This window comes from Podarcis liolepis (genome assembly GCF_965112155.1).
Source record: "Podarcis liolepis genome assembly, chromosome: 2".
NCBI classification, from domain to species: Eukaryota; Metazoa; Chordata; class Lepidosauria; order Squamata; family Lacertidae; genus Podarcis; species Podarcis liolepis.
In genome coordinates this window covers 67,254,691-67,277,063 of record NC_139555.1, presented here as the reverse complement: position 1 = coordinate 67,277,063, position 22,373 = coordinate 67,254,691, and the positions used below count along the sequence as shown (strand labels likewise).

Sequence of the window (22,373 nt, the reverse complement as noted above, 5' to 3'; positions counted from 1 at the left end):
TGACACTTGCATTTAACTAAAACTAAACACATCGGTCCAACTCAAGCTGAGGAAATACAAACAGGTAGCTTACTGATTGTTTATTTATTAGTAAACTTTCATGCAGACATTCCGACAAAATAATTCACTGCATGTGGCATTTAAAGCACGTTTGATGCACAAGGCTTTCTGCAAAGAATTCTGCAAGCTACAATTCCCAGCATCCTTAACAAGCTACAGTTACCAGGATTCTTTGGGTGGGCGTAATTGAAATGTGATTTGAATGTATGGCCTACAAGATCAGCAGTTGGTTGATTCTATGACTCAACCAACTGTTCTCACTACGTCTGTGTCTGGAGATCACATGACTGAATTATCCTACTACTGTACTCAGAGAAACCATTTCCTTTTACAGTATGCAAGTGCTGGTAGCAAGTATACCATCACTAAGAGACAGAGTTATGAATCAGGAAATCCCCATTATAGATCTTTCATCTGCTAGGAGGCATTAGGCCATGCTCTTTAAGTCACACCCCACAGTTCAAATGCAAAAACGGACATACAGACTCATCCACAACATTGCTGTGGGTGAGAGAACTAACCAGAATGCCTAGGTGTGGAGAATGAAATTAAGGTTGCATCTAAAGTGGGAAATATTGTAATAAGGGGTGGCTTCAGGTACTCTCACATAGACTGTGACTATGTACACACCATACGTTTAAAGCACGCCTCTCCCCAAAGAAATTGTCATTTGCTCCTCACAGAGCTACAATCTCCAGCACCCTAACTACAATTCCCATAATTCTTTAGTGAAGGGAAATTGGCCTTAAATGTATAATCTGTACGCAACCTGGGTCCATGTGTGTTTCAGACAGAAGAAAGAGGGTATTTTTTTAAAAAAGAAACTGTTAAAGACTGCCCTAGAACAGTTAGTCATGAAAACAACAAGACAGAAGGCACCCCTGGACTTTAATCTTGGGTGATCTCAAAACCTGGTGCGAGATGTGTGTGTTGTTGAACCGATTGGGAATAGCTGCCATAGTGCTGCCAAGCTCAACACATATGTAACTGGACAGTTGCCAAGCAAGTCAGAGTCACATTTGACCTCAAAACAAGAAACTTTAAAAAATGAGGGGAATGGTAAAAAGGATGTTGAAAGTCAAGAGGGTAAAAATCTCTCCAGAATGCTTGGGGGCTATACAAAAGCACAATGATAGAAGAAGGTCAGCTAAAAAATATATGGCAGATCAGGAAAGGTACCACCAGGGCCAATAAGATATCAACATGGTCAACGAAAAGTCCGATATGCTGTTAGAAAGCTCCTCCTGCTGCTGCTGCTGTTGCAACAGAAGTTGTTACCAAGCTCAGCAGGTCAAATGTTCTTATAGTGCTTGTGTCATTGTTAGCTACTTGCAGTTTGATCGTTTTGAACCTTTGGTGATCTGTTGTACACAACTGCAGTGGTCTGTTCTCCCAACATGATCATCTTCAGGTGACATTCTCTTATTAGTAGTTCTAATGAGGTGTTTAGTGCCCACCCACTACAAACTCAATCTAGTAAATAACTTCGCTAGTACAGCCTGCTATATTGAGAGAAGTGTTTAGTATATGCATATAAGGAGAGATCAGTATCGGCATCCAGAGTATTGATACACTGTATAAAGATTTGTTATCAGTTTATCTGTAAAATTATACAGTTTATTTTGTATGCCACTGAGCAGCCATATTTCACACAAACTCAGGGTAGGACTCAATTGAGGATTGAGGTCCACCAGTGCAACAGGCCTTTCACTCCTCTCCTGTCCCTTGTGGCCCCTTAGTCTGCACTGGAGGGTTGGAAGAACACCAAGAACAGGTTTAGCAGACAAGGGAAGAGAAGGTCCCTTCGCTCAAGTGGGTCTTGTTACACATACGCATATCCTTAGGGTGGAATTCAACACAGTGCAAAGGGTTGTAAGTCAGCTTTTACTTAGAGTAGACTCATTGAAATTAATGACAGTAACTTAGGTCGATTATTTTCAATGAGTCTGCAACCCTAAGACTTGGTGGGTGCTCACAACTAAATACTAAAGGGGGAAATGTTCCTGGCAGTCAGGACATATCACAATGTGCTTAGGTATCACCAGGAAAAGATCACATGAGGTCAGGGGCTGCCGTAAGATGTTTATTAACAGAAATGCAACTATTGTTCCCTTACTGGGTAATTTCACAATACCCCTCTCTCCTGATTGAAACAGGGTTAACTTCTTTTTGCAGTGTATAATATTTGCAGTTGTCTCCATCATATTAGAGAACTCAGCCATCCATGCAGAGAACCAAGAAGGCTAATTAGGAGTCAACAGTGTGGCTCCCTAGCATTGCAAACACACACACACACACACACACACACACACACACACACACACACACACAAATACACTTTAAAAAACACCCAACAAACCACATTCTAAATCACCCTATTACTGGTGCATGTGTGCTAGCTTCAGTCACCAAAAATCTTCGAGCATTCAGAATGCTTGCTGGAGAAAGGGAGACCATCTGGCAGGTAGAGAAAGTAGGCTTACATTTGCTGTTTCTGGAATTATGCTGGTCATGCAATTCTGATAGCGTTTCTCCAGTGATGCTAACTGCCGGATAATATGAGAGCCATTGACATCTTCCTGCCTCTCCATTCACCAAGAATGTGCTTTATCTCATGACTTCTTTAAAAAGGTGGTCCAGTGCAACTGAGGACATCGATAATAAAAGAACAAAAAAGATTTTTATAAATGGATGGCATGAAACAGCAAGACAAACCATTTCCATAAAAGTAGCAGCACATAACTAATAATATCAAGATCAATTAGCCCATAATAACCGCAACATCAAACAATTTCAATAAAGATTACTAGCTTTGAGGGGCGGGGGACAGAGCAAGGTGTTATAGGCCAAAGGATCTTCTTAAAAAGAAAATAGGTCTTTACCAATGAACAAAGCGAATTCTATTCAGGATGTATTTCGAAATTATAGGCGTAACTCCTGAGGAGGCTCTTTCCCTGGTTCCAATCGAATAAACCTCAGAGAGAGTTGGAACATAAAAGAGATTTCTGACAATTGTTTTTATAAGTGGCCAGGTTCATATGGGAAAGGGTGGTCCTTTGGCTATCCTGGGCCTACACTGTGGGTCCCCACTTATGAACATAAGAAGGCCCCTGCTGGATCAGACCAGAGGCTTATCTAGTCTTGTATCTTGCTTTCCACAGTGGCCATAGACAAGTTGTCGATGGGAAGCCCACAACCAGAACATGACAGCAATAGCTCTCTCCCACAGTCATTTCCCAGGAACTAATAGTCTACCTCTGGTTATGGGAGTGGTATTATATAGCCATCATTCCTAGCAGCCATTCAGTAGTGGATGGCGTGATGGGTGGCACCACTCACCTGGCCGTTGCTTTTTTGTGATATCACAGTTGCTTATTGAGAGGTAGAGGAGGAGAGGGGAGGCAGCAGAAAAGTTGGTGCTGTGCAAATGCATTGGCTGAGCCAATCCTGTACTTCTGCTGGGGCGTTTGCACCATGCCAGCCATCCTCTCTGCCTCTCTCTCCCCCCTCTCTCTTCTGGTAAGCAGCAGTGATGTGACTGTCTAGAGGGCAGGTGAGCGGTAGAACCCACAACCCACTGTTTAGCCCTTGACAGCCTTATTGTCATTAATATTGCCTTTTCAAAGATGGAAAATCTGTGTGTGTGTATTTCTAACTTTATCTCTGGGGCCAAAGTGAAACTTCTCACTGAAGATCTAAGGTGGTAGAATTTGGTAATTTTTGCCCACTGTTAGATAATAAGAAAGAAAGCACAACATGATTGTAACCTTCACATTTGTGAATCAATTGCTAGATTTTTTTAAAAAAATAAGCTTTGGTATTTTTCTCAGTTTAACCATTTCTGTTTAGACTATTGGAGCACAATGAGGACTGGCTTCAAAACTGAATTTTACCCATAATAATTGGTTTCAAAAGAGGGAATCTGATGAACCTCCTTATGCTTTTTTAAAAAAAATGTTAGGCAGCTTTGGGGCTGTGTTGCCCAGTGTTGCCACTTACAAGCCCATGGGTGTAGCAGGGGTGGCAGTTGCCCCCTTAATACATAAAAATAAATAAAAATACTTAACTAACTGGGGTTCTGCCCCCCACCAAAAAAAGCCTGCCCCCCAACAAAAATCCTGGCTATGCCCATGTACAAGCTCTGAAATTTTGTATGTTCAGCGACCAGAAGAAGGAGTACAATACACATACTGATGTTCTTCCAAGCAAAGCGGAATGTTGGGTCACGTATATCACTATGTAGGTATATTGCTATTTAATGGAGTCACTTGGAGTAACTGTGAGAAGGTCACTGAAGGTGTGGCCCAATGGGTGTATTGAGGCGGTTGGTGAGTTTCACTGATATGGACTGGATCCCCCTTATTTGTGATTTAAATATGTGAAGGGGTTCATCTGAAGGGCTTTAGTGAAAAGGTTGACAAAATCTGTCGAAGTGAATACATCAAGGTTAGCTGAGTCAAGGCGAAGGCTAATAAGCAACGGATCATCATTTCCCCTACTCATTTTAAATGATGTAGTATTATTTTAAGAAAAAATCCCCCATCTCTTTTTGTTGGAGTGTTACGTCTCTCTTTATAGTCTACATGTTTCATTTAATGCTCTAAATGCTTCTTGGCTTGCCTGCTCCCTCAGGTGCCAGAGCAGTAACCATTGGGCAATTCAAGAGCAAAAATACACTTAACAGAAGCTCTCTCAACCTTTTGTTTCCTAGGGGTGATGCCGGTTCATTCCTTGCCAGTCTTGAAGTACCATGGACTGATTTTTAGGCATACAGAGTCAACCTGTGTGCCTAAAAAGTTACTTTCATCAGCATCTAGGGAGAATTTGTGAAAGCATAACAGTGTGTTTTGTAAGATGGCCTAAAATGCCTATTTAGAATATAAATACCCTTCCCTCAGAATTGCTTAACCACAACCACAGGTTCCTAAAAATAGTTCTGTGCTGGGAAATAATCCTCAGGATATATTTGTCATGGTGTCTTTCTCCCCAACTATACTCTATCACAAGCCTTTTGGTGTTCCATGTGTTTTGGGAGTGAAATATAATTTGCCAGTGTGGGAATAGTGCAGTGATACAAGTGTGGCTGGGGTGGTGGAATCATGGAATGGTCATTTGTCCTACTTTACAGAGCACAGTCGTCTATGTAAAGCTGTCCTTTGTTTGAAGGGCTGCTCCCATTTAAATTTAAACAGCCTTCAAAGAAGGAAGAGCAGAAGGGACCTAGTTGAGGTACTGTCTCTGGCTGCTGCCCAGATGACACTCACCTGTGACAGGAACTTCTCGATAGAGTTTCCCCTTTTATGGAATGCCCTCCCTGGTGAGGTTCCTCCGTCTCCCTCATTATTAACATTCAGGTGGAATTTAAAAACAATCTTGTTCATTCAGAGATTTGACAGCTGAAGTATGCTGCTGCTGGCAACCTTGAAATTAATTAGCTGTGAGGATTTTTGAATGTTTAAAAAAGTTGTATCGCTTTGCTCCTTGATTGCTTGCTGCCCTGACAAGGAGGACAGGATAAAAATGTATTAATCAAAATAATAAATAAACAAACTAACAAACAATTGCACAAAAATGGGACTGAGAGGTTTTAGCCCTCTTCAGGCGTTATACTGCTGCATTAAGCAAACGTGAGCAGCAGTCCTTGCGGACAAGCATGATCGCTTTGCCTCCCTCTCCCATTGCCTTCCTGATCTCCTTCCAAGAGCTGGGCTGTGATATTCTGACCAGAGGGCTTCTTGTTCTCAAGGACGATTGCTGTACATCCTAGTCAGTGTGGTGTAGTGGTTAAGAGCGGTAGTCACGTAATCTGGGAAACCGGGTTCGCGTCTCCGCTCCTCCGCATGCAGCTGCTGGGTGACCTTGGGCCAGTCACACTTCTGTGAAGTCTCTCAGCCCCACTCACCTCACAGAGTGTTTGTTTTGGGGGAGGAAGGGAAAGGAGAATGTTAGCTGCTTTGAGACTCCTGAAGGGGAGTGAAAGGCGGGATATCAAATCCAAACTACTACTACTACTACTACTACTACTATTCTTCTTCTTCTTCTTCTTCTTCTTCTTCTTCTTCTTCTTCTTCTTCTTCTTCTTTTAGGAAAAAAAATGGAAGGGCAGAGCCAGAGTGCTTGTCCACATGGGCCTCCTCATATGCTTGCTTACCTAATTTATTTTATTTATTTCAGAAAACATTTCACAACATTTCACATTTCACAAAATTTATCAAAGTGGTATATAACAATTTAAAACAAGAACATTTCATTTTCATATACAGACCATACATGAGATCGATAATAGATAACAGAACAAAACTAAATAGCAATATAATGTTTGAAGAGGGCTTAATTCACAGTCATTCATCATTATAATTTTTAATTTATTGATTGGCAGGGTTGGTTTGTGTCCGTACGAGAAACACAATGATAACAACATAAGGTCAAACTGAACTAAAACTGGAATGGAACCATCCATGGAAAAAGGCCTGATGCGTAGGGCAGGGGGATGGAAAGAGAGGAGTGGGTCAGCTCCTTTTACTCTTTTTCAGTTTGCAGCAGGGATATAAAACACCTTTACACTTAGCTAGGGACAGAGCTCAGCATCAGCTTGCCATAAAACTCGGTAATTTTTGTAATCAGTAATACATAACACAGCTAGTCCATGTATGGTGAGCAAGGATATTCCTTCTGCCCACTGCTGGACTGTGTTCACTTCCCCAGTGTTTCAAAATGATATGTACGGGGACAAGAAGGGCATGACTAATCCCATTTCCGCTCTCCTGGAATAAGTGCCCACACAATAGGGAAACACCCCATCGATGCTACTTGGTCTGTGAACTTTAGTTCTGTCTCCAGGACCAAGTTGATGTGAACTGTGGCCTCTGCCCGGAACTGAAAGACAACAGAACAGCAGGCTATCGTGTAGAAGCCTTCTGTGTTATTGGATTGTCAGCAGTCGGAGGAGGAAAGCATATTTTCCTTAAATACCCATGAGGAGACAAGTATGTCCTATACAATCATTTTGCTATATGAGGTGCCATCTCAAATCTAGTTGAGGTTATAGCAGAAAGAGAGTGCAGCGTTCCACTTATTTAGAAAGACTTGATTCTTTAGTTCCCAGTTTCCATTCTGCACATGGGTGTTAAATCAAATTTAGCTGCATTCATAAGCCAACAGTAAAAAGCTATTGCAGGTCCTCTAATATGTGGCCCCGGGGGGGGGGGCAGTTCAGAAGCACTGAGGGCAAAAGGACCAAATACATGTTTCGGTCATAAATACTGCTACTCAGGGGTGTCAGGTAATGCATATGTTTATTGAAATTAAGAAAACAGGCCAAAATGTCTTGCGGGAACTGGATGTCAGCCCATGTCTTCCACAAAACTCATAGCCATTTATAAGTGTTAAACCATAGTCTACTACAGTATATATATTTAGGGGTGGGGCATTCTAATTTATTAATATATATTTAGAGGAGGAAATTTTATTGCAGAGGCCAATTCTGCACTGCCACCACTGTTTTACTTTGCATTTTTATCTTGTGAACCACCCTGAGTTCTTGCGTTGAAAGGCGGTATATCAGTCACTCACTCAATCAATCAATCAATCAATCATTCAAGTTAATAAATAATAAGAGAATATGCTGTGCATGCAAAATATTGCAGGGCCATCTTCAAAAGAATTGCATAGACAATTTGGCTAACAGAAACTTGCCATGTGGGGAAATTCCCTCTCGGTTGCTCCATTGCTGATAAAATTAAATACGTACAGTTCAGTAATTGTTCTGACTAGGTATTCAATCTGCAAAGGAACCAGTGCATTGGTTCTGCTTGCACGATATACACTGCTTTATATAGAAATTGAAATGAAGGTTTCCCTATTATAAGCCTCATTTATGTAGAACATTAAAAGATCTTTTCATATGGGCTATAGTTGTTATTTAGATATGGGTTATATCAGGGTAGCCACTTTTACTGGACCATGATTTGGTGATTATTGTACTTGACATTTATCTTGGGAGAGATGAGACTTCTTTGAGTGTATTCTGCTGTGGCAATCATGCCCACTGTATATAGCAAGCATCTTCACTATCTACTGATACCCCTTTGGAGGTTAATCTATTGTAAAATTAGATTGTAAAAATGGACACAGATTTCAAATTTACATATCGGTGCTTAAAGGGTTTGTGAAATGATTCAAATGCTATAAAATATTCCTAATGCAGCTGAGGTTGAAGCATAATTCATGTGTGATATGTAAGCCATGCAAATGAACATGGATTCTTTCTTATGGACCCTTTCTGCTTTCAATTCATCTTTCAGAGGTTCTTACCCTCCCAATTTGATTGCCTTAAGAACACAGATTGTCTTTTCTCGATGGCGAAACTACTTTAATCCCCCTTTCCAGAGGTCAACTAATCTCCAGTCTTAAGTGCCATAGATGCAAATACACTTCTCCTGCAATGTTCCTCCTAATTTAATTCCCTTCTAAGCTTTCGCGTATAAACCAAGTAATGGAACCAGTTTGGAAGGGGTCAAAAGGTTTCTGTTCCAGTAAAATTTAAATTGACATCATACACTGATAATGGTATGCGCTGCTCTACTATAAACATTTGCTGCCACTTTTTCAGCGAATCATTTTGTACCCCAGCAGCTAGACACTGAACAAAGGTGCTGCTTTGTTATAACTCAAGTTACAGCTTTTGCTTTCCTGTAAAAGTACCCTCCTGCAACTCAGAACACATGGGAGACAAAAATCAATTGACTTTGTTCATATTTCTACCATTATCCTCAAATGAACCCAGCAACATGCATTCCAGCTGTGCCTGGTTAACAGCTATATTATTTAATTTCTTTGGATATTATACTTTTGCCTGCTTTAGTTGGTACAAAGCTACCTGATTTCTTGAGTATGAGACATTTGTAACTATACTAATGTGCACTCGATGCACTGAAGCCATTTCCAAAATCCCTTGGTGGGGTGCCTCATCTGATTGCTCATGGCTTTCCTATTTGGCTTGGTTGTATGTACTTGTATATTTGCAAGCTTTATTTGAGTTTGTGGATAGCTGCCCAAGTTAGGCACACTTGACTGATCTCGTGAGCAGCGCATTCACAATATTGATTCTAGCTAGAGAAATGCCAGTCCTATTGAGGAACACTGCCTGCTGCTATCACCACCACCACCACCACCACACATTTAAGTAGCGCTTATTTAGTAGCAATCATAATGCTTATTAATAACATGTGAACATACAGAGTATTTGCACGTGCATTGGCTCAGCAAAATATGCTGTCGTGTGTAAAAGGAAGCTTTGTTATTAAACTCGAGAGAAAGCTGGCGTTATCAGCTGGGGACGTTTTAAGCAGACTGGCCTGATAAATGTACTGTTCTTGTGGATTATTTCTTCCCTTTGTGCAGGAACTCTGGCTCTGTGTCAGAGCCTAGGCCTGACAGAATCCAGAGCATGCAGCTATACTAATTTATTATTAAAGGCCATGGGGAGCCAGTGACTCGCTAGACAAGATGTAGCAGCACAGAGGACCAGGCCTGGATTGTGTTGTGTGGCACTTTTCCTTCTTTGAAGCACATGGCTGATTCCTGCTACTTTATAACATTCAGAAAGTCTTCTTGCGACTATCTTAAAGGGGGAGGAATTTGCCATTGTTACTGATTAACACATAATCATTTAAAGTTAACAATATATATAGTTGAATGTGCTACCCAGTGCTTTTTTTTCTGGGGCAGATGCAGGGATACACATACCCCTAAACATTTTGTGAATCTAAGTTTGGCCTCATTGAGGGGCAGTATTTCAATATGAGTAGAAAAACATGTTATTTATTTGTTTTTTTGGGGGGCAATGTTGGTGCTACCAAACCACATGTAATTTATCTGAAATGCATTTTTAAAAAGCTCACCCAACTTTCAGGTCATAACAAAGCACAAGGCATTGTTAGCCTCACCTTAGCATCCTTTTTTTATAATAGCCACTTTGGTATTCATAAGAATTCTGATTTGCATGACCATTCTGGGAAATAAAACATTGTCTTCTCGGTACCTTTTAAAGGACCTCCAGTCACAAATCATGCACTTTGCTGTCCCTTTTGTTGTTAACCTCCCTAAATAATTTTGGGGTGATCAGCAGGTCTTGACACCTCACTGCTTACCCCAGATAATTTGTAACCAAGTTGAAAAGCAATGGATTTGACATTACCCACATTTCCTTTTGTTGAGATTTTCTCAGTTACCATATGAGCCATAAACATTTTTAAAAGGGGGAGGTTCCATAGTCAAGTATAAGTTTATGTTGGCAAGAAAATTCAGGAAAAAAACTGAAACTTATTCAAAACTGTTGTTGAGCATGTTTCCACACACTGCCTTACTTTCCCCCTTTTCACCTGCAATGCTAATGGCTGCACAAAGCTGCCACTAGCGGTTAACCAGAGCTTTGACTAGCCTGCAACTGCAGGATCATTTTTCGTTATTGCTGCTTTGGAAGGAATGGCTGCAAAATTTAGCAAGCATGGCTTTCATTAGATTTCCTACCCCTAGAAGCCTCTTCTGGATCCTTGAAACATGCCCCTGTCAGCCTGGAATCTTCGTCACAGGTCTGAAATCCATTTCCCACAACGTTACGAATTAAGAAGCTGCAAAGACCGATCTGTGCGTTTGTGCTGTAGGAGGACCGCTGATATGCAGCAGAGCTGTCATTTCAACAGGAAACCATCCATCATTTGCCTGCTAGTCCTCAATAATCACCTTCTATTACAGTCAGATTGAATCTTCAATTGGTGGCATTATGCCAGGTTTCCTACAGTTCTTGATTTCCTGTACTTTACAGAGGTATTCAAAATAATTTACCGTTTAGTTCAAGAGATGTATTCCTCCTGAAAAATATTATTGTCATTAACCTGTTGATGCCAGAAGGTTTGGGAAGTGTAACCCTTGATCTCTCCCTTTAAAGGTTTATTTCTTCTGACTGTAAGTATGCTGTAATATTTGTATTTTTTATGCTGTCCACACTGATGCAATGTAAAAATGGAAATATGGTGGGCAATGACCCTTTCCCTAACAATATAAGCAATGACCTGATTATAAAGATTACATCAAGCAGAAAGGTAAGGGTGCCAGTGCAGGGAATAATCAAGTAAATAGTGAAAATAGCAACCAGTAAGAAATAGCAACCAGTAAGAACGTCAGGCTGTGCATACCCTCCACTTCTAAGCTAGAGTAGAAGTCAAGAAAAACAACTAAATTTATCCTGTCAATTTTATTTCTTTGCTATAATAACACATCCTGTCTACACAAGGGTACCATTGCTACTGTTAAAATGTATTGATGGTTCTCAGAGACCCAGAATGGAACCGCAGAGATACAGAGGTGGAAAAGTACTGGTTTCAGTTCCTTTCCTTGTCATTCTTTGGAACACATTGTGTGTGTTTAAATTAAGTGTAAAGGAAACACACCATGATCCTAAATGAAATCTTATCACTGCCTTTCATCTTGGCCATAGTGTCATTTTTTGCATACTGATCACCATTAGAAACATAGGAACTTATGAAGCTGGCTTATTTTCAAGTCAGAAGATTGGTCCATCTAGGTCAGTGCCGTACACATTGACTGGCAGGGGACTTTCCCAGCTCTACGTGGAGATGCCAGGGATCTCAAAGTCTAAACATACCCTGATCCATGCACCCTTTTGCATGTTTAGCTGCTTCCTCCATCAAGGTGCATGGTGAAGTCTTTGCAAGGAACTACCAGACCACAGTGTGGTATTTGTCTTTGCTGTGATTGTATATGCTCAGAGGCACTGTTTGCCATTGCTTCACTTGTTCCAGAAGTGAAACTAGGTACTAAAAAGCCCAGTGGGACTGAGTCTTGTTTGAGCCTTGGGTCATTAGTTTGTATCCAGTGGTTTCACTCAGGTGACAATAAGGCTTTTGTCAGCAGAATGGAAAGGGAAGCAATTTTGGGTGAGTCACCCTCTCCACTGGGATTCCACCAGATCCCCCAAAATCTGCTCCAGAGGGTTAGGGGACTCTCCAAAGCAGATTTAGGGGGGCACTGGAGCTGCAGGGGGATGAAATTGATGAAAAACCCATGTCCCCATTCTGCTTACAGAACTCTTAATCATCGGAGCAACACTATTGGCTACTGCCTCCAGATGGTGAAACAACTTGACTGATTTTAGTTTCTCCGTCTCCTGACTTGTAAGGGACCTCATTTGCTGCTCCACCTCAGGCAGCAAAATGTTCTGGGCTGGACCCATTTGTGCATCTTGAATATTGGTAGGATCTTGAGAGTATTAGTTTTTGCCTGGGGCTTTCACTGGCATGTTTTTTGCAATCTGATGGACTGTGATGATGTCCTGGTGTGCTGTAGTGTAAAAAATGGGTGTAAGAAAACACTGAAGACCAAAGGTGTCTATGACTGCATTAATATTTTTCAGAGCTGCTGTAACTACGCCAGAAGACTCTATTGTAGCAGAAGTGCACCATGACCACTAAATTTCTGGCATTTGTCATGTACACAAAAATAACATGAGAGTATATTATTCCCATGCAACATATGCAGAGCAACTTTGTCTCTGGTTTCTGGTCCATTCTGGTGTATGTCTTTGAGCGATGAATACATTATCCTATCTTAGTTTAACATCCTGGTGGTGTGTGTGACCGGGTGGGAGGAAGCATTCCCAAACGACGACTTTCTTTTCCCCCCAACAACTGTCATGAAAGAGAAGGATAGGGTTTTTCGTTTTCTTTTTGCCACCCAGTTTCTTGATTCTGCAGTAAAAATGGGTGAGTGTGTTTGTGGGGGAGTGGCTGTACCATTGTGCATGCCTTGTATCCAGCAGAAGAAAATAGGAAATATTTCACCCTGGCTCAAAAAGGGTGGGGATTTCTTTGTTTCTTTTTATATTTATCCAGGAAAAGCTGACAATCGTCCCACATTAATGAACAACACCATCAATCACAGCACTGACAATGAGCGGAAAAGCGAGGTATATGTCAGACTGACGACATATTGCTTTTTTCAGCTAGGGCATGGCTGTTTATAGCCCTTTTTTTCGGTCTGGCAAAAGGCTTACTGCTTTGGGATGGAACTACAAAGAAGACTGTGCAATAAATCTAGAAATATGCTTTGTTGCTTTAGAACTTTTAGCACTCATTTGCTTTCATTTTTTTTAAAGCGCTAAGCAAGTTAAAGCATGGAATGCACAAAAGTATTTTCTTTCACCCCAGTCCTGAGGGAATGTTGATGCCAATGCTAAGAGAGTTGGACCTCACTCATAGTCCTCCTTCTGTTAAGTCCCTGTGTGTAGTTTGCTTGTTATTTGCATTTGTACCTGTTTTCTGGCCAAAAAAAAAAGGGGGGGCCTTCGGAGTTTGGTATCCAAAACATTGCAGCTAAGTAGAAACCATATTTAATTGTAGGGATGTTTTTAGCACCACACACCTGTACCAACCAATAGCACATTTGGGAGGATGCCTAGTCCATTTGCTAAGGTGTTCGCTTATTATCTGCAGGCTACTTTTAAATGTGGGAAAGCAGTCCAACATATGACCCTCCCAACCTACAGTCTGAAGTGATAAGAGTCCAGAATTCTGCCACATCATTCCATCACCTCACACTGTGTAACGAGAGGAATAGTGACACTATGAACAACAACCAGAATATCCTGGGTGTTGTAATTAATATTTTAGCCACAGAGGGGACGATTTAAATCAGAAAGCTGTCTTTTATTGGAGCATTTATATGAGAAAACAACATTGGCCCCAGCTATAGGTATCCCCGTAACTATTCCCTCTCTCAAGAAGACAGCAGTTTGTCTGTGGGAAGAGCAGTGTCTGTGAGAAGCATTGTTTGTTAAAAGAATGGGCACTGCAGTGGAGAGTGAAGGGAGTTCAGACTATCCTTTTCACATGAAGGTTTCGTTTCAGTGCAGGTGGAAGGCAGGTCTCCCTTGTCTTTTCCTCCTGCCTTTCTTCTTCTTGCACCGATACATGCAAGACACACACCTACCAGTTTTTCTCTGTGGCATATCTCTTGGTTCTCTGAAAGGCATTTGGCACACAGTCGCTCGGACCACAACTGCTGTCTTGTCAGAAGTAACCTGCTGATGGCACCGTGCAAGGTTTGCGAAAAGATCTTACGCACAATGTAGATGATACTTGGCCTTTGTATATATGAGTGAAATGCTGTCTCAGGCATTCTGACGTGAAAATGATGCTAAAACAATCCAACCCAACAGTGACCCAATAATAAACATAAAGCAGGCTATCAGCCTAGTCCTGTGCAATGTACTAGACTGGGCTCTGGTAGATCTTGTTTAGAACCAAATCAGTGTACCAAATAGACAGAGTAGGGGCACAGGCCTATGGTCCCCACGTCTTTTGGGGCCCCTGTGACAACAGATCAAAATAATATTGATTTGATATTGAAATAAAATTGCAACATTGTATTAGGAGATAATTTGTGACAACCCCCCCCCAAGATTTTGACTGCCTAGGGGCCTCCACAGGGTTTAACCCAGCACTGAACTGAATCCTGTAATCCTTTACAGAGTTACTGCAGAGTAAGTACCGCTGCAGACTTAGAATGCAATCCTAACCATACACAAGTAAGTACTATTGAATTGAATATTGAATTCAATGATGCTTCCTCCCATATACGTGGGGTTAGGATCGCGGTCTTACTGTTAATGGGATTAACAACCCCATTATTAACAACCCCCAATTGTTAATCCCATTAACCATTGACTGATAATAAATAAATCTTCCTAGTTAGTTGCTCAGTTTACTCCTGGATAATTCTGATTTGTTTCATGTAGCAAACTAATAATTCTTGCTCAGATATATATATTTCATACAGGGGAACATGGAGGACCCATTTGCTTCATGTGGGTTCTTATTTACAAGGGTAGACTTCTAAGATCACTGTCTTTAAGCCTAGTAGTGTGGGTATAATAACACAGATTCATGTGGGACATTTCTAGCATAAGCAAATGCAGGCAGACCAAGTCCATCTGACTGGCTTTTTAAAAATAAGGCAAACTCTGCTTGGGAGGCACCCTAGTGAGATGGAAATAATGACTATATAGAGTTCAGAGAATCAGCCACCCCAAATCTCTTCCCTCATCTGAAAGCACAAATGAAAGTCGGACTGATTCATTTCATGATGCTGTTCCCAGATGTTTTGTTTATGGGAAAGTTTCCTTATGTGCAAACTAACTGAAAACAAGAAATATAAGAGCTCCAAAACAGTTTTAAAACCCCAACAACAACCTTTTCCAGGCAAAATTACAGCTACTTGATGAGAGAGATATTTTCACGGCATCAGCATAAAAGACAGAAATTCTCATCCAGAAATGGTATGTAAATAAATAAACTCTAATTGGGTTGACAGTGCCCCCTTTCCTGGCAGTGCCAAGAATCCTAGCATTGTAATTACACCGTTCTGGGCAGACATGTGGTATCCATTAAGAAGGACCTGTGATTGACGGAACTCATGAGGCATGTCAGAAAAAACACATCAATGTCTTTATAAAAGGATGGGGGGAGGGGAGAGAGGAGATCCAAACTCACTTTGTAGGAAATGGGCTTTTGTAAATGGTTCAAAATGGCTAGAATAATGCAATAAGCAGAGAGGGTCAAAAATCAAGAAAGCATGATTGTGCATAAATTTGGAAGGCTCTAATGCTGATAGTGTTTCTTTCGGGAAAATAAACTTTCTATCTCTTTTCCAAAGCTCCTTTTTTATTATTTTTAACCTGTTTTCTGAGCATTTGAAGATGTTTTCAATTAAGATGATAAATATGTTCACAGACTGCGGAAGAAGGATCCCTAAGTTGTAAAGAACGGTATACACTTTCCCATAAGCAATTGGCGGTGTGTGTGTGTGTGTGTGTGTGTGTGTGTGTGTCGGTTGTTTAAGGGAGGAGACAAATTGCATTGTAAGAATATTGTAAACTACATCTAAAGAGCAGAGCAAAACACCCTGAACTAAAGGCTTGCTTTAATCACCTAAAGTGACTGAAACATTGGGAGGTTTATTTCTGTGCCTTAGCATAAATACTTTCTTTCCCCCCGAAATGACAAACATTTTAAGATTCTGCCAAATAATCTCATCACCTGGCATCCTCACCATTTTATGTTAGATGTGTTTTCTTGACAACAAAACAATTTCCTCTGCCCCCTCCCTTAAAGAGTGCTCTGTTTTTCTTTAAAAAAAATAGCAAAAAACTGTGTTTCTTAAAAAGATTACCTTTTAGGAAAATTATTTGCCATGAAATGTTTTAAAATGAAGCATGAAGAAAGGTATTCAAAGAATTTTTAAACTGTCACAGTGGAATAGTTTGGGGAAACCTCTGTTGCAATATTAGTCATGTCAATAAATTGGCATTTGTAGTTAGTTTGCAACAAGGATTTTATGCTTTGCTAGTGAAATCATGGTGCTTGCCATTTTATACAGTGGATTCAGGCTGTTGAACCTTGAGCCAGCTTGAGATACCCCTGGACTTCATATTGAGTACATGGAAACATAATCAAACTACATGTTTGTATCAATTTTATACCACTTTAACTGTCTGTACTCTCTTCAAAGAGTGCTGGAAATTGTAGTAGTTTGGTATTATAATTCTTTTTGTTCAAGATCTCTCCTTTCGCCTTCAAAAACCTGATGTTCCTTGGAGAGGTGATGTCTGTATACTCTCAGAATTAGCTAACTATCCTGAAAATTCACAGCCTGTGCTGGTCTTGATCTGCCAGAAACTTCCCTCAGGAAAAGTTGGTGGTGTTGGCGATTCCAGCTCTGTTGAAAGGTCTTCCTTTTTTTGAAGGGACCTGGGTCTCAGAATCCTTTGCACATTTGATAGCAGGTTCCAGAGGAAGCAATCTGGGACCTTTTTTGTTATAATTATGAATGGAGCATCCTTTCCCCTAAAAGGATTATGGGTCTTGGAGTCCTAGTACCACACAGGAAAAGTGACTAGAGCCTGGAGGTGTCTGCCTTTGTCACCTTCCCTTAGGCAGGTAGGGAAGGGAGAGATGAGGGCAGCAACAGAGACGGGGAGTCTACTCTTAAGTTTTTGTGAGCATTTGCAGTGAATGCTCACAATGGCTCAAACACTTTCAAGGGTGAGCAGTGGGATGCTTGTGCATCCTTCGTTTATATGTGGCATGATGGTGATGGTATGAGAAAGTACATAGCAATGTATGCCTGTAGTTAGTAAATTGTATGGCTCTTCTTCATCCAGAACCAACTGGGAGATGTGCAGGTGTTGTGTTTGGTGGGATGAAGACTCAAATGTGCTGTCAAGAGCAGAACCAGTATCTGAAGAATCAGAGTGAGAGTTTTTACTTGCCAAAAAGAGAGTACTTCATCATGAGTAGATAACAGCTTCAGAGGTCGAAATTTCACAATAATTATTTAAGAATTACCCTTGTTGAAAATGCCAGGGTGCCCAGCATGAGCCAATGTCCCGTCCATCATAAATATACACGTGTCTGTCAGCATGACAACCCATCCTTTCATCTTCATAATCTCATCTTGGGTTTTCCCTTTGGCACACTAAAGTGTGCCATGTGAAATGAACCTAGGAACCTAGGTGGAATTCAACATAGCATGTGGAATGATCTCCCCTCAGTGGAATGATCTCCCCCTCCTCACCCTATGTGGTGTTTGGGGCTTCTCTTGACCCAGAACAGATTTGGGGAGGCACAGGGAGCACGTGGTTAGTAGGAGAGGGGGTGAAAACCCTGTTGTGATATAGGTTGGCTAAATTCAGCCCATAATTTTTTTTTTATGATTACAGTCATACCTCAGGTTGTGAACACTGTGGGTTGCACGTTTTCGGGTTACGGACCACGCCATACCCAGAAGTACCAGAACAGGTTACTTCCGTGTTTCGGCGTTTGTGCATGTGCAGAAGTGCTAACTCGCGCTTTGCGCATGTGCAGAAGTTCCAAATCACATCACACGCATGTGCAGACGCGGCGCTGCGGGTTGCGAACATGCCTCCCGCACGGATCACATTTGCAACCCGAAGTGTGACTGTATAGAGGATATCTGAGCACAGAAAGTACAACTTAAACCCACGGTCGTAATGGGACTCTGAACTGCTTCAGTTGGGATAATAATTATTCATAATAAAGAGGCCTGTCATTTCATTCAAAGCTGATGAACCTAGTTGAGATTAGTGCTACAAGCCAGCATCAAACTCATAGTTGCTTTGAAGCTGGCTTGCTTCAAGCAAACCATGGTGAAAATAAACCATAGTTTATCAACTCAGGTTCAGTTCAAGTAGCAAGCTGCAGTTAATAATAAATGGATGTAAATGATTATGATTGGCGGAAAAGAAAGAGCAGCGTATAGGCCCAGCACTCATTGTGACTCATTCACATAACAATAAACCATGTTGTGATGTCGGAACGTTCCCTCTGAATCCGTCTGTGACTTGGGGTAGGAAGGCATTGTGAGAGGCATGTCCTTTTTATAGTTTATGGTATGACTAAAAGCTTTTTTAGAAAAAAAAAGGATGTTCTCCTTTGATATTTCAGTTGGGTGTCAAAAGAAACTGGGCATATCCACGGGATATCATTTTATACAATGTGTGAGGGCATTAATTCTAACAGCCAAGTAATCAATTAGATTTTGGATTCTGGGAGAAAATGGCAGCAGTTCAAATGCATCATTATTGCCCTGTTCTGGATAGCATGTAGTACAGAAAATATTAAATGGCTTAGAGATTATCCTGTAAGTTTGAAACTTCCCTTTGAGTGCACAAACTCAATCTCCCTGAGAGACAGTTTGGGCCTTGTGGAAGATAGTGTGAGACCTTTGGGTGAGCATTTTGTCTCTGAAGACTCACAACCCCCAAGTTTCCCACCCTTCTGCACAACTTTACCATTCATGTCTTAGATTTTCCCCTCACTGAAATTGGTGCTGTGTACATGCCATACATTTAAAGCGCACACATGCATGCAGGTGTGCACGCACAGCCCAGAATCCTGGAGCTTTACCTGCCACAGACCTACCTTTTCCCGCATCCCTAACAAACTACAGTTCCCAGCAGTACTCCAGGGTTGTGGCTGTGCTTTAAATGTACTGTGTGTGCACAGTGTGCGTCTGATTAGTCTTTGCTCCCCTGTCAGAGTCAAAATTTCATGAAGTGATAAATACACTGTAAACCCTAAAGGAGTCAATGAGTCTGTGCAATGTAGTGAATGGATCTCTTTATTTTTAAGATGATAAGAAATCACCACAGTGAATTCATGTTTAATTACAGATACCCCTTTATTCAATATTTGGCCTCCTAAGGGCTTTTTTTCCTAGTCCATTTTTGTCAAACTGCATTTCCCCTTACTTTTATGCTTATTTTGTAAATTGTCATTTACACATTGTGTAAACAGAATCTTGAAGACCAAAGAAACAGGGGCGGCGGGGGGGGGGGGGAGACCCAACTTTGTTTTCTTTCAGTCTTTCCTTCAATTTCTAAAATAAAAACTAAAATCCCTAATATACAATTTTGCTAAAACAATACTGAAAATTGTACACCATTCTGCTGAAAAATAATCTACAGTGGGTGGGTCATCATCACATCCAGAGGATATTGCAACTGTGTACATATAGCATTGATTTCTGGAGTATGTGGGTTTTAGATTGATCTGGAGCACCTGCATTCAGATTTATTTAGTGCTACCAGTAAGTGGGGCTACCAGCTTAACTCCCAAGTACTCTTTTTGCAGTTTGAGCTATTAAGAAGTACATTTCAACCCCTTTAAAGCCAAGAACTGAGCAAGTTTTTATTAAAAAGAAATGTGGTTGGTTCTGTTAATAAAACTCTGGATGCATTTGAATAACTAGTGCTAGAAGGATGAAGTTTCTCTTTCAGATAGTAAGCATTATTTTTGTTTATAAAGGGAGAGCAAGCAGCCCTTTCTCTTCCACTGTAGGAAATTTTACCTTCAGCATCTACACAACAGCCCTCCCCTTCCTCCATACTTGTTGGATTCTAGAATGGCGACCTTGGCAGGGAATTGCTGTGCACACCAGGCACAAATACACTGATGCATTTGTTTATATGATTGGTTAGCGTCTTCTTGTTGCATTCATACAGTAATTAACTGTGTCTTCAAACAGTATCGAAGTGGTCTAGTCTTCCAGCTTATTGCTCAACAAGTGTATCTTTGTCCCATAGTTTCCCATCACTTTGCAATCGATAGTTCTCTTTCAAACATTCTGCCGATATTGGAAATAGATAAGTCCAGCCTTAAGGTATGGCCTCAGTGTATTTTAGGTTATTCTGCGAAATAGTTTTGGACCCAGAGTATAGTGTCAATTATGCATTCAGGAAAGCTGATAAATGAATGTACCTTTTGGAAAAACATGCAGCTTATGTACACAAAAATGATTTCTCATGTTGCTTCTGGTTCTTTTCCTCCCCGGCATTCCATGAAACACGACCAAGTATGAGACAAAGCTTTTCAGTGCAACTGCCAAGTAGAGTGTTTGTCTTATTTATGCACAGTGCACGGCTCTATTGCTAGACATACAGGGGCAACCTCACTTTGTTCAAAAGTGGTCAGTATACTTTTCTAATAGTCTTCTCTTTGCTATTATTGCTGAGTTTTGACTGGCAGATGACTACAAGGAAAATGCATGGAGGAAGCAGAGTAAACTTTCCATTTTGGGGGTTCTTTCTACTATTAAACACACTTTAAAAAGTTGGGCTTCACTACTGATAAGACTCCTCATGACCTGTAACATCAGTTGAAGACACCTTGATAAAGACCCCCACTAGAAGCACTTGTGGGAGCACAAGTGCTGTCTCTGGTTGCTTCCATGCCTTGTAAAGCAGACATGAGAAACCCATTGAAGTTTCCAGGTCTTCTTTAAGGGCAGCCCCACATAGACTGCACCTCAATGACCCAATAGTGTTCAAAGGGTCAATATAAGATTAAAATGTCAACACAGGATTAAAGGTTCTGCAGCATGTTTTTGGAATTGTTCTAAGATCTTCTGTTGTAAGCTTTTGTGGTTTCTTTGAAGGTGGGCCTAAAATACACTGTACAGTGGTACCTCGGGTTACATACACTTCAGGTTACATACGCTTCAGGTTACAGACTCCGCTAACCCAGAAATAGTGCTTCAGGTTAAGAACTTTGCTTCAGGATAAGAACAGAAATCTTGTTCCTGCAGCACGGCAGCAGCAGGAGGCCCCATTAGCTAAAGTGGTGCTTCAGGCTAAGAACAGTTTCAGGTTAAGAACAGAACTCTGGAACGAATTACCGGTAAGTACTTAACCTGAGGTACCACTGTATTTTAATGAGCATTTAAAAAACTTGCATCTTCTATATCATGTCCCCATTCGCAATAAGCATCTTGGAAAGACTTGGCTAAACATAGGAAAATGAATAGTAGCCCATATAGGAGCACTCCTGGGGGTGGGGGAGGGACTGCAGTTTTCTACAAAGCTGCATAATGAACAAATACATTACCTGTTGAAATTTCAAGTCTTATGCTAACGTGTTTACATACTGCGAAGACTTGCGTTTATTTGTCCATGCAAGCTGTCCTGTTCCTTTTCTAGTATTGGAAGGATTTAAAATAAAAATATGCTGTACTTTCTAGGTTGAATAAGTATTTTATGCACATAGCACCCCACCCCACCCCCCGGTCTGGTGATCCTCTTTTCCCTGGGGTAAGGGGGTATGGATGTTACACTAGTGAAATACCTCTTTTGGATGTGTAACAGCCTTTGGAGTTCTGAAATCAATAGAAAACAAGAGCAGAATCAGGTCTGCCTTCTACATGCAGAAATCACACGAGCCTGAATAATGAAGGAATGACATGTATACTGAAGTGTACATGTGTATCTGAAGAAGTGTGCATGCACACAAAAGCTCATACGAAGAACTAACTTAGTTGGTCTTTAAGGTGCTACTGGAAGGAATTTTTTTATTTTGACATGTATACTGGCAGAGTGGACCTGCCAGTGTCCTTTTGCCTGCACAAGACATTGTACTTGCAGATGTAGGCATAGTGGTGAGATGCTGTACTCATCTTAATATACAGGCAAATACATTTTGTGTCCTGAAAACAAATGAGTTATGAAGCCATTTCTGCCACAATTGGGCGAGGTTGGATAATATCTGCCACCTGACCTGGCCTATTACATAGAAGGGAGAGCCTTACCACCATGTTGTTGTCTCCACTTTTGTCATCACCGGGGATCCAGCTATGGTCTACATGTATTAAATTAAATATGCAGATGCCAAAATTCTGATTGGGCGTTCAATTCCTGCAATAATGTGGGCAGGGAGTAGAGG

At 41.0% G+C, this 22,373-nt stretch overlaps 1 protein-coding gene and 1 long non-coding RNA gene across 9 annotated transcripts in view; both read left to right on the top strand.

Moving 5' to 3' along the window:
- Positions 1-22,373, top strand: part of EBF1 (EBF transcription factor 1) — a 374,138-nt gene that overhangs the window by 98,354 nt on the left and 253,411 nt on the right. The window lies entirely within an intron of this gene.
- On the top strand, positions 2,085-12,839 carry LOC310699234. The gene is made up of 2 exons (XR_014522019.1): positions 2,085-5,826; positions 6,147-12,839. It is a non-coding gene; the product is annotated as an uncharacterized lncRNA (long non-coding RNA).